At 38.8% G+C, this 13,260-nt stretch overlaps 1 pseudogene; it reads right to left on the bottom strand.

Moving 5' to 3' along the window:
• Positions 1-6,946: 6,946 nt before the first annotated feature.
• LOC117082559 lies at positions 6,947-8,864 on the bottom strand (annotated as a pseudogene).
• Between the last annotated feature and the right edge of the window lie 4,396 nt (positions 8,865-13,260).

Consider the following 13,260-nt stretch of genomic DNA (forward strand, 5'->3'; position numbering starts at 1 on the left):
AGTACCTAACTCATGGTTATGATATGAAGATTAAATAGGAAAATACGGGTAAGCATTTAGCAAGACACTTGGTTCAGAGAAGGCACTCAATAAATACTGGTTGCCAGTGTCATTAATGTTGGTGTTTGTTTTGTGCAATCCCAAAGAGTAAAGGATGCAGAATGACAAATTCTAGCCTCTATGAGGCAGGATTTGCTGAGTTGCTGTGTTGTTTCAGGAGATAATGACTCTTTTTCATGGGACAGTTTCAGGCAATGGCTGGGACAGGGCTGAGGCTTTCTGCGAATGGCTGGGTCCATGTTTTTCCCAATCCCCCATGCTGTCACACTCTGAGCCCTTTGGAAGTTTGTGAAAGACTTACTTCTTCCTGTCCCTGCCTTCCCTTGGCAGATTAGCTTAGAGATATAAATGAAATTGAGGCTTAGAACAGCCAGTGCAGAGTATTAAATGCTAATGAGCTTGTCAACACCACAGATGTTTTTGAAGAGAGGGAGATATGATGCAACCTACATTTTGGGAGGAAAATGCAGAGGGGATTGCCTGGGAGTGGGGAGATTTGAGGCAGAGAGAGATTTAAAGGAGGTTTGTCCACTGGGAGAGATGGGAAGCCCTGAATATTGGGGGTGGTACAAAGAGAGGAAGGGCAGAGTTGGTGACTTGGGTCAGGTTCAAGATGCAATGAAGAGGAGAGCTGACAGGATTTGACCACATTTACCTCCGTGTTGTCAAAGAGAAACAAAGCTGGACGTTAGTTAAAAATGATAAAAACATACTTTATTCACTAAAATTGACAGTAGGAAAAAGAGCTGAGCCCATTCAAATTTGTACAGAGGCGATTGGGCGATTTAAAGGGAGAATGAGGGAACAGGGAATGGAAGCAAGCAGGGGCTCAGTAGAGTCAGGGACGTGAAAAAGTACAAAAAGGGGCTAAGAGAGTTAGTCAGTGTAAATATGATGAGGCCAGCTGTGTCTGCTCACTGGAAATCACTAAAGTTAGGATTGTATCCTCTTCCAGAGGCTGGAGGACAGAGGCTCTATTTTTCTTGATGACTACATTTCAGAGAAATAGCTTTCAGGTCCTTGAGAAGGACACACCTGAGTTACAGGAGATACAGATGCTCTTACCTTACTATGGCATTTTGTCTCGACAAACCCATTGTAAATTGAAAATATTATAAGTAAAAAATGCATTTAATACATCTAACTTACAAAATATCATAGCTTAGCCCAATCTACCTTAAGTGTGTTCAGAACATTAGCCTACCATTGGGCAAAATCATCTAACATAAGGCCTATTTTATAATAAAGTGTTGAATATCTCATGTAATTTATTGAATGCTGTACTGAAAGTGAAAAACAGAATGGTTGTACCATTCTGAAGTACAGTTTCTCTGAATGTGTATCACCTTCACACCATTGCCAAGCCAAAATATCACAGCTCGAACCACAGTAGCTCACGGACCATCTGTATCTCAAAGGGATGGAGGGAGGATTTACAATTGTAAGCTTTTTTTTTTTTTTTAAGTAAATGCTCTAGGAAAGTGGAAGGGAGTATCAGTGGCCTATCATCAGGTGTTGACTAGAACAAAAGGTAAATTCTTTTGACAGCCTTGAGCAAGTCTTCAGATAGGAACTCAAAGCTGTGCTGGGTTGACCCAGGAATTTGGCTTAGGCAAGCAGAAGCCAAGTCAGCGTTGGCAAGTCTCTTAGTGCAGGGGTGGGAGCCCTCAGCTCTCTGTGCAGGTCATAGGACAGTATAGAGAGATAAAGAGTTGGAGTGCTGCATACTATTCCTGGTTCTACAATTCGTGAGTAGGAAAAATATTGCTTCTCTTATACTGTGACGATCAAAAGGGATAATTATACAAAACGACTTGGACAATAGAAATATTTTTAATACAGAGAATCATAGTTGAAGAACTTGGCTCCCTCTCCTGTTATGAATTAATGTAGTAGCATAAACGGCCAGATCCTTCAAGGGAGGAACCCTGAAGGCGAGACTGCCAGATCTCCTTTTTCATTCCCTTTGTAAAGTGCTTGCTTACAACTGATGCATCTGGCTTGTTTCCTTTTTTTTTTTTTTTTTCTTTTCTCTTTGGACTTGCTTTTTCTGCTTAAAGCTCTGCAACCCAAAATTCACTGCCAGCAGGGAAAATGCTTTAAAAGGAATGCTAAGTATGTTCAAAGTGTGACAAAGATTATTTTTTAATTTTAAGGGCTTTTTTGGGTATTATTATTATATTAAAAAAGAAAGATGGAATTTGGTAATTCTTACTACTTTTCTGCCCTGTATCCATGAGATATGTTGCTTGGAAAACATTCAGTCCTCTGAAAAAGGCTGTGACATCATTTCTTACTTTATAGAACTGATGGAAATATTCAAATGATGTACTAGTTTATCAACTTGAAAGCTTAATTAATGTAAAACACTTTTTGAATTTGGTTGAAAACACTAGGTAAAGTTTTATTTTTACTTTATATATACTTAATCTTCTCTCCCCAGGCGGGTAGTTGGTAAAGTGTCTCGCAGGGAGTGCTAAGGAATAATGTCTTGTTTTTATAATGCTTTTATCTTTTCAAAGAGCTTTTCATTATCTCATTTAATCCTCACAACCAGCTGTGGAACTTGTTAGGGCGAGGGCTAGCGTGCCAGATGCATGGATGAGGAAACTGAAGCCCAGTAATGTGTGACTGAGTGGTGGAGATAAAGACAGGGGCTGGATCTCCTGCCTGTTAATTGGAGGTGCCACGAAGTACCACAGACCTGGTCCACAGCTAGCAGTTTTTGAATAGACCTTGGCAGGGATGGGGCATTGTAAATCTAGTAGAAATTCATAATTAAGCTCTACATGTCCAGTCAAATGCTTGGGAAAACCTTGTTTTGGGGTTAAATTGAGATTACTGCTCAATGTGTTGTTGAATATGGAAAAATTTTGGAAGGTTTAAAATTAAGAACAGTCTCTTTTGATATCAGGATGTTTCATTTTTTCAAAAAAATAGTCTATTAAAATATAAATTAAATACCATATGATTTACACACTAAAAGTATACAATGTAATATTTTTTTCACTATATTCACAGATATGTACAACTATCACCACAGTGCCCTTTATTTTCTTAATATATATATGCATTTCTAGAGACAGGGTTCTGCTTTGTCACCCAGGCTGGAGTGCAGTGATGCAGTCACGGCTCAATGCAGCCTCAACCTCCCAGGCTCAAGCAATCCTCCCACCTCAGCCCATCACCAACCCAACCAAGTAGCTGGGACCACAGGCATGCACCACTATGCCTGACTAATGTTTAAATTTTTTGTAGAGATGGGGTCTTGCCATGTTGCCCAGGCTGGTCTCAAACTCCTGTCATTAAACAATCCTCCTTCCTTGGCCTCCCAAAGCACTGGGATTACAGGTATGAACCACTATGCCCAGCCTCACAGAACACTTTAGAATATTTTCATCATGTCAAAAAGAAACTCTGCACCCTTTAGTTATCACCCTTGTATTCCCCCGTCTACCCCAACCCTAAGCTAGAACTAATCTACTTTATGTGTCTGTAGATTTCCCTGTACTAGATTTTCATAGGAATAAAATTGTATAATAGGTGGACTTTGTGAGGGGATTCTTTTGCTTAGCATAATGTTTACAAGGTTCACCTAAGATGTAACATGTATCAGTGCTTCCTTCCTTTTTATGGCTGAATAATATTCTAGTGTATGGTGTATCTTTATTAGTTGGTGGACATTTAGGTTGGTTCTACCTTTTGGCTATTGTGAATAATACCGCTTTCATATTTCTGTTCATAGTTTTGTGTGCACTTGTGTTTTCATTTCTCTTGGCTAAATACTTTGGAGTGAAATTACTGGGTCATATAACAACTTTATGTTTGAGGAGCTGCTGGATTGTTTTCCAAAGTGTCTACACCATTCTACATCCCCACTAGCACTCTGTAAGATTTCCCATTTCTCAACATCCTTGCAAGCACTTGGTATCATATGACATTTTGATTGAGCCATCCTAGTAGACATGAAGTGGTATCTCATGGTGGTTTTGACTTTTATTTCCTTGAGGACTGATGTGAGCATCTTTTCATGTGCTTATTGGTTATTTGTATATCTTCTCTGAAAAAAATGTCTAGTCAGATCCTTTGCCCATTGTTCAGCTAGACTGTTTGCTTTTGAGATGGTAAGAGTTTAAAGAATATATTCTAGAGATAAATCTCTTAGACATATGATTTGCAAATATTTTCTCCCATTCTGTGGGGTTTTGTGTCATGTCCTTTGAAGCACATGGTTTAAAATTTTGTGGAAAGCTGCTTTACTCCTTTTGTTGCTCCATGCTTTGGATGCCGTATGTAAAAATCCATTGCCAAACCCAAGGTCATGAAGATGTACAATTTACTCCTGTGTTTTCTCCTAAGAGTTTTATAGTTTTAGCTCTTACATTTGTTTGATCAATTTTGAGTTAATATTGTATATGGTGTGAAGGAAAAGCCCAAGTTAATTTTTGTGTATGTGACTATCCATTTGTCCCAGCACTATGTGTTGAAAAGTCTATTCTTTCCTCTTTGAATGATCTTGGCACTCTTGTTAAAATCAGTTGACTATAGATGTATGGTTTTATTTCTGGACTCTCAGTTCTATTCCTTTGATTTATGTCTGTCTTTATGCCAGTACCACAATACCTTGATTACCATTCTTTTGTGGAAAGTTTTGCCTGTAATCCCAGCACTTTGGGAGGCTGAGGTGGGAGGATCACAAGGTCAAGAGATCAAGACCATCCTGGCCAAGATGGTAAAACCCCGTTTCTACTAAAAACACAAAAATTGGCCAGGCGCAGTGGCTCATGCCTGTAATCCCAGATACTTTGGGAGGCCCAGGAGGGCGAATCACCTGAGGTTGGGAGTTCGAGACCAGCCTGACCAACATGGAGAAACCCCGTCCCCACTAAAAATACAAAATTAGCCGGGTGTGATGGTGCATGCCTGTAATCCCAGATACTCGGGGGGCTGAGGCAGGTGAATCACTTGAACTGGGGAGGTGGAGGTTGTGCTGAGCCAAGTTTGCGCCATTGCACTACAGCCTGGGCAACAAGAGCAAAACTCTGTCTTAAAAAACAAACAACCAAACAAAAAACAAAACAAAACGCACAAAAATTAGCTAGGCATGGTGGTGCACACCTGTAGTCACAGCTACTTGGGAGACTGAGGCAGGAGAATCGCTTGAACCCGGGAGGCGGAGGTTGCAGTGAGCCGAGATCGCGCCACTGCACTCAAGTCTAGCGACAGAGCAAGACTCTGTCTCAAAAAAAAAAAAGAAAAGAAAAGAAAAAAGTTTTGAAATCAGAAAGTATGAATCCTTTGTTTTTTTCATTTTCAGGATTATTTAGCTATTCTTGGTTCCTCAAGTTCTATATGAATTTGATAATCAGCTAATTAATCTCCACAAAGAATTCAGTTGGTATTCTGGTAGTGATTACATTGAATCTCTGAATCACTTTAGGGAGTATTGGCATCATGTTGTCTTCTGATGCATGGAGATGTGATGTTTTTCCACTTATTTAATGTCAGTAATGTTTTGTAGTCTTCAAAGTTTGGAACTTTTTTGTTAACTAAGTATTTCATTCTTATTGATGTCATTTTGAATGGAAATTGTTTTCTTAATTTCATTTTTAGATTGCTCATTTGCAAATGTACAAAATACAATTGTACAACTGATTTTTGTATATTGATCTTGTATCTTGGAACCTTGCTAAACTTGTTTATTATAGTATTTTTTAAATGGATTCCTTAAGATTTTTTTTTTTTTTTTTTTGAGACGGAGTCTCGCTCTGTCGCCCAGGCTGGAGTGCAGTGCTGGATCTCAGCTCACTGCAAGCTCCGCCTCCCGGGTTTACGCCATTCTCCTGCCTCAGCCTCCCGAGTAGCTGGGACTACAGGCGCCCGCCACATCGCCCAGCTAGTTTTTTGTATTTTTTAGTAGAGACGGGGTTTCACCGTGTTAGCCAGGATGGACTCGATCTCCTGACCTTGTGATCCGCCCGTCTCGGCCTCCCAAAGTGCTGGGATTACAGGCTTGAGCCACCGCGCCCAGCCAAGATTTTCTATTTATAACATCAGATAATGTCATCTGTGAGCAGAGATAGTTTTACTTCTTCCTTTGCTATCTGGATGCCTTTTCTTTTTCTTTCCTAATTGGCCTGACAAGAACCTCTGGTACAATGTTGAAGAGAAGTAGTAAGAGCAGACATTCTTGTCTTGTTCCTGCTCTTAGAAAGGAAAGCATCCAGTTTTTCATCAGTGAGCATGATGTTAACTGTTGGTTTTTCAGAAGCCCTTCATTATGTTGAGAAAATTCCCTTCTATTCCTAGTTTATTACTTTTTGTTATGCATGGGCATCAGATATTGTCAAATCTTTTTTTTCATTTATTGGAATGATTAGGTAATTTTGTTTCTTATTGTATTGATATAATGTATTAAATTAATTTTCAGATGTTGAATCAACCTCACATTCCTGGGATAAATTCCACATAGTAATGGAATAAAATCTTTTTAATATGCTGCTGGATCTGATTTATTAGTATTTTGCTGGGACATTTTACATCTATATTTATAAGATATATTAGTCTATAGTTTTCTTGTCATTTTTTCCCACCTGGTTTTGGTATCAGGTTAATACTGGCCTCATAAAATAATTTGGGAAGTGCTCTCTCCTACTTTTTGGAAGAATTTGTGAAAAATTAGTATGAATTCTTCTTTAAGTATTTGGTGGAATTCGCTAGTGAAGCCATATGGGTTTGGGCTTTTCTTTGTGGATAGGGTTTTTTTTTTTTTTACTTTACTAAACATTAAAGCACACATGAATGTTTTCTGTGGAGGAGGACTAAAGGACATCAGGGGAGAAGAAAGGGATACTTGGGAAGAGAATCACACAACAAGGACCTATCTTCACAAAAAGGGCTCAATATTGATTTCCAGGGAGGAACAGGGAATGGTTAGCTCAAATTTGGTGATAACATCAGGATGAAGGACTCCAAGCTTCCTGATGTTTTGACTCCTGGCAAAGATCTCTGTGCTTTGCCCAGGGAAGAAAGCAGTCCCTTTTGATGATTTGATCACATATACCCCTTTATTTTCAATAGGAGATACCTTGTGCAGCTGTGTAATTCTGTCCAGATGCATATGGATGACCTTAAACCCAGAATTTTTGTTGTAATAAACAGCAAGGAGATGCCTATAGTTTTTTGTACCTATGTCTCTGCTAGAATCTTTTATTACAGTGTTAGAGATTTCAAATAGTTTCAGAGGAAGGAGCAGTTTCTGATTCATTTCTATGGTCTTCAGAGCACCAAGAAGAGGGGTAATGAATGCCACCTGTAATTGAGCTGTTTTAGTTTTACTTATCTGGACTGCTTTAGTTGCAGAGATATCCAAGCCAAGTTTATCAGAAATATCCTCTTGGAGCAGAGAGCAAAGGTGAGTGCTTCAGTGAATCCTACCATAGATTCAGCTACCATGTCATGTTTGACACATTTTTTGAGCTTATTAAGTGGAAATTGATTAGCTGTGGTGTTTATGGGAGAGTCATCTGAATATTGTATATCCACAAGCAACAGCTGCATCTTCTATAATATCCCATGCATGGATAATGTCAGCTGTGATCAGAGAGATTTTATTCTCAATGTGATTCCCATTGCCTATGACTTTGGACTTCAAATACATCCTGGTCAGAAGCTAGGCAAGATTTTCTGGAGTTTCTCTGATTTCATTTTTTTTGTTAACAAGATCAGCTTTCACTATATCTTTTTGAACAATTTTTAATTAAAAATATTTTTATAGAGATGGGATCTCACTATGTTGCCCAGGCTGGTCTTGAACCCCTGGACTCAAGTGATCCTCCCACCTCAGCTTCCCAACGTGCTGGGATTACAGGTGTGAGCTACCAAGCCCAGCCTCACTATCTCCTTTTGGTAAGCTAGTTCTGCAAAACTATATGCTTTTCCATTAGGAAAATTACCTCAGTTGCTTCGATCGTAAATTGGTTCTCAATATAGTCACTGAAAATGGTGTCCAGATAATATCAAGAACTCTTTTTGCCTTAGTAAGGTCATTTCCTGTGCATTCGATAAATATCTTTCTAGTATTTAATTTTGGAGTCATCCTCATTGGTGATGGAAGGCCATGAAAGGATGACACCCTCACTATCATAGATAACTGGGTACAGGGGTTTATTTCCAGTGACATGTTAATAGTGTTTAAGGTGGTTGTCAGCCTTGTACATGTTCATTGGGTCACAGATTGTATACTCCTTGGCCTTATTTAGGGCTTGAACTTGATATTTAAAGGACACTTTGCACAGTACAAGTATATGGGTGACAAAGTGTCCAAATCATGGGTTTCAGTAGCAACCAATGCTCTTTTCCAGCAAATATCCTGATGTCATTTCTCCTGATGTTCAAGGAAGCTGTCATATTGATCTTTAGTAAGCTTTAGATTTTGGAGAACTGCTACTGTAAAGGGCATACCTTAACTATCTTTTCTGTGATAATCAATTTCTGGATTTTTCCATTAGGCATTACCTGTTTCTATGCCAGAGACTTTTTCCTTTCTTTGAAGACCTGAAGTCCTCAAATCAATCCTTCCAGACACATGAGATCATATCAAAATTGACAGAGATGTCAATTTTGCAAAAAACATTAGAGGGCCCTTCTGCACTTACATTGTCTTGTTCATTACTTATTTCCTTCTCAGAAGTAACGTCATCAACTTCCAGACCGAATTGAAAACATAGTTCATCAAATTCTTCATCAGTGTAGACCTGGTCCAGGGCTTAGAAGAACAGAAGGTGCTTCTTTATGGGTAGTTTTTTGATTACTGGTTCAATCTCTTTACTTACTGCAAGTCTATTTATATAATCTATTTCTTCTTGAGTCAATTTCAGTAGTTTGTATCTTTTAAAATATCTGTCCATTTCATCTAATTTATCTGATTTGTTGACATACATTGTTCATAGTATTCCTTTATAGTCTTTTTTCTGTCAGGTCATTAGCAATGTCTCTGTTTTTGTTGCTATTGAGTCTTTTCTTTTACTCTTGGCCAATCTAGCTTAAGTTTGCCATTTTTGTTGATCTTTTCAAGGAATTGGCTTTTGGTTTCATTGATACTCTCTGTTGTTTTCCAATTCTCTGTTTCATTAACTTCTGCTCTAATCTTTATTTCCTTCAATCTGCCTGCTTAAGGCTTACTTTGCTCTTCTTTTTCCAGTATCTCACGTTGGAAAGTTAGGTTATTGATTTGGGATCTTCTTCTTCTTCTTTTTTTTTTCCCTTAATTTAGGCACAGACTTGCCTTTGTTACAGAATTGCCTTAGATTTTCTTGAATAGATGTTTTTCATTTGCTGTTTGCTATCAGGCCCACTTCCAGAGGCTTCAAGTTCTGTGTGTGTATAAAATTTCAATAGTTTCACTAAGGAACAGGTCAGCTGAACTCCTCGTGTGCTCATGCCAGAAGTTGATCTCATGCTCCCTTTTTGTTAGAGGACTTTAGGGGAGATAGAGTGTTGACTTTGTGGACACTACCAGAGGTAGGACAGAGTCAAAGGAGAGTGTACTTGAAGGAAGGTAGGCAGCAGATGTGAAGACCTGGGACACTGGACATGAAGGAGGGGTAAACATTTTCAGTGCAAATCTGAAGGTGGAACTTGGAATAATGGATGTAGGTTTAAGTTAAATATCAGGATGAACTTTTTGAAAACTGGAATTCTGTCAGTGAATGAAGCTGTCCCCTGTGTTTGGGCACCTGTACGCTGTCAGAGATCATCCACATTGTCAAGGACACTGTGGGAAAGATTTCCTCACTGTTGGGATGATGGATGATGTGACCTCATTTCCTTGCAAGCAAAAGTTTCAGAGATTATTGCATGACAGAGTCTCACAGATGGCTTTGGGGACAAGGGTTTGCATTTAGCAAGGATCACAGCACACCATGTTTTAGGAGAAAGCAAATCTCTTTCTAATAAGTATAAAACACATCCCCAGATGTATACATCTGTGTGTACAATTTATTTTTTGCTATTTTATTTTCAAGCAAAGAAGCCAAGGTATCTTCCAAAAACAATTAGAGTTGATACAGTAAGATTTTTTTTCCTTGATGTGTATTTTAAAAATACATTTTTCTTTTAAGAGAAATACCATAGGAGCTTTTTGAAATTTGAGTGTTCCTAGGTGTTTTAGTATACTAGTGCTGCCATAGCAAAATACTACAGGCTGGGTGGCTTAGAGAACAGAAATGTATTTCTCACAGTTCTGGAGTCTAAATGTCAAAAATCAAGATACCCATAGCTGTGGTTTCTTTTGTGGCATCTCTCCTTGGCTTGCGGCTGACTGTCTTCTCACTGTGTTCTCACAGGGCTGCCCCTTGGTCTGTATGTTGTCTGTGACTTAACCTCCTCCTTTTATAAGGACACCAGTTACATTGGACTGGGGCCCACCCAGCTGACCACATTGGACTGGGGCCCACCCAGCTGACCTTTAATCACTTTTTTAAAGGTCTTTGTCTCAAAATATAGTTACATTTTGAGGTACTAAGAATTTGGACTTCAACAGATGAATTTTGGGGAGACACAATTCAGCCCCCAACACTAGCTTTTGCTTCCCCCTCCAGTGCTGTTTCTGTTCATAGTTTTCCTTGAGTAGTGATCAGCTAGAGGGTGTAGGAAACTCAGAATCTAGAGAAATTCATGCTGTCACTGCTTAACTATTGCCTGCCTTGGGTCATAATAGATTTGGCTTTTGATAGTCAGATTGTTGGCACCAGCACAGTCCCTGCCTGGCAGCTCATGGGTACTTCTGCAGAGAAATTAGCTGGCTACCTGGAAGGACATCCTGCATCTCATTGTCAGCCCAGTTGCACCCAAGTGAGCTGAGACACAGTAGCCTTGCAGATATAATAGCCTTTCAACAGATCTTCCAGGGAAAACAATAGCACATCCACATTTGTACTAAGATCAAGAACACCTCTGATTGCTTTTTTGCTTTGTTTTTCTTGTGAAGCTAATTAAGCTTCCACAAATCTAACTGCTTTGTTGACTCCTGCAACACATATTATCAGCTAATACATAATGCATCCTACTGAAGCCAAGTACATGGATGATGTAGAGACCCTTATATCTATCCTAAAATTTTACTGTAGACTCACTCCTTGGCCAGTTCATTTTATGAGGCAAAGTTTTGAATGAACAAAATGATATAACCATGTATATTATTTCATGAGATATTCTCAGATATTTTTTTCATGTGACTCTTACATATTCTTTCACTCATACTATCATAAGTGTTGTTTTTTTCTCTCCTGTTCACGAAACAGAGTTGTCATTTCAGCTAAAAGAAGTCAACTCAAAATTTATATTCTAATTACAAATTTAATTGTCAGAAAAGACAGAAAAGGACCAAGTGCAGTGGCTCATGCCTGTAATCGCAGCACCCTGGGAGGCCAAGGCAGGAGGATTGCTTGAGCCCAGAAGTTGAAGACTACCCTGAGCAACATAGCAAGATCCCATCTTTACAAATAATAATAAAAAGTAATTATGTGTGGTGGTGTGTGCCTGTGGTGCCAGCTACATTGGGAGGCTGAGGTGGGTAGATCACTTGAGCCTGAGAGGTGGAGGCGTGAGCTGAGATTGTGCCACTGCACTCACTCCAGCCTAGGTAACAGAGAAAGACCAATCTCAAAAAGGAAAAGAAAACACAGAAAAGCACAACAGAAATAATAAAATCACACATAACTGCATTCCCTCAAAATAACCATTGTAATTTTTTTCACATTTTTCCTGTCTTTTTTTCTGTGCGTGACCTTTTATATCTCTCTATATTTATGGAATTATAATAACAAAATACTGTTTTATTTTCTTTTTAAAAATTACACAACATGGCCAGGCATGGTGGCTCACGCCTGTAATCCCAGCTACTTGGGAGGCTGAGGCAGGAGAATTGCTTGAACCCAGGAGGTGGAGGTTTCAGTGAGCCCAGATCACGCCATTGCACTCCAACCTGGGCGACAAGAGCGAAACTCCATCTAAAAAAATATATATATATATTACACAAAACTTTACTGTGGAAATTTTCTTGAATATTTTGTCATATAATTTTAATGGTGAGTGGTATTCTAGATTATAGAACATTCAGCTAAAGAATACTAAGGTTATTACTTTTGCCTGTATATGTTTGAGCAGATATCTGATAACTATGTTTGCTTAGTCTTCATCACTAATTTGAAATGATACATTTAGCATATCAAAAAATGCCTAGATGTAACAGGGTCTATTTATTGGTTTAACACTGGTTCACTGATTTGTCTCTTCTGGCATCAGCACTATTTTGCTATAGTTAATAAAATATAAGTTCAGGTTAAACATCTTACATTGTGAATAGGAAGTATTTTATTATCTGTTCTCCATGTTACTATTTTGGGTGAAATTTAATTTAGCAAATGTAGTATCTATATCAGTATGATCTAACATCTTTCTATCTTTCCATTTATCTATTTAATTTTTTAAAGCATTTTCTGGAACCTATATTATGGTATTACATAATAATGCTATTAGCAAGCTCCTTTATCGTATACATTTAATGAAAATACTAATAATGTTTCTCCATGAAGTTTGTTGTTTACTGTAGGTTCTGGCAGATTCACCTGATCCAATTAAAGTTTTCTTTTCTACCTAGTTTACTAGTTTTTCGTAGTAAGACTATGTACTGAATTTGATTAAAAACTTTTAACTATTATAGGGATCACACGGCTTTTTTGTCTTTAAATATATTTTGCTACATTAAGAGATTTCTTTTTTTTTTTTTTTTTTTTTTTTTTTGAGACGGAGTCTGGCTCTATCGCCCATGCTGGAGTGCGGTGGCCGGATCTCAGCTCACTGCAAGCTCCGCCTCCCGGGTTTACGCCATTCTCCTGCCTCCGCCTCCCAAGTAGCTGGGACTACAGGCGCCCGCCTCGTCGCCCGGCTAGTTTTTTGTATTCTTTAGTAGAGACGGGTTTCACCGTATTAGCCAGGGTGGTCTCGATCTCCTGACCTTGTGATCCGCCCGTCTCGGCCTCCCAAAGTGCTGGGATTACAGGCTTGAGCCACCGCGCCCGGCCAAGAGATTTCATGTGGTATCATAGTTGCATTGCTAAGATAAACCCTTTTGGCATACTCATGGGTTCCATTTGCAAAAATTTCATTTAGGATTTTTGCATTTTCAATCTTATAATA

Source organism: Trachypithecus francoisi, unplaced genomic scaffold (assembly GCF_009764315.1).
Source record: "Trachypithecus francoisi isolate TF-2019V2 unplaced genomic scaffold, Tfra_2.0 Lachesis_group9, whole genome shotgun sequence".
NCBI lineage: Eukaryota > Metazoa > Chordata > Mammalia > Primates > Cercopithecidae > Trachypithecus > Trachypithecus francoisi.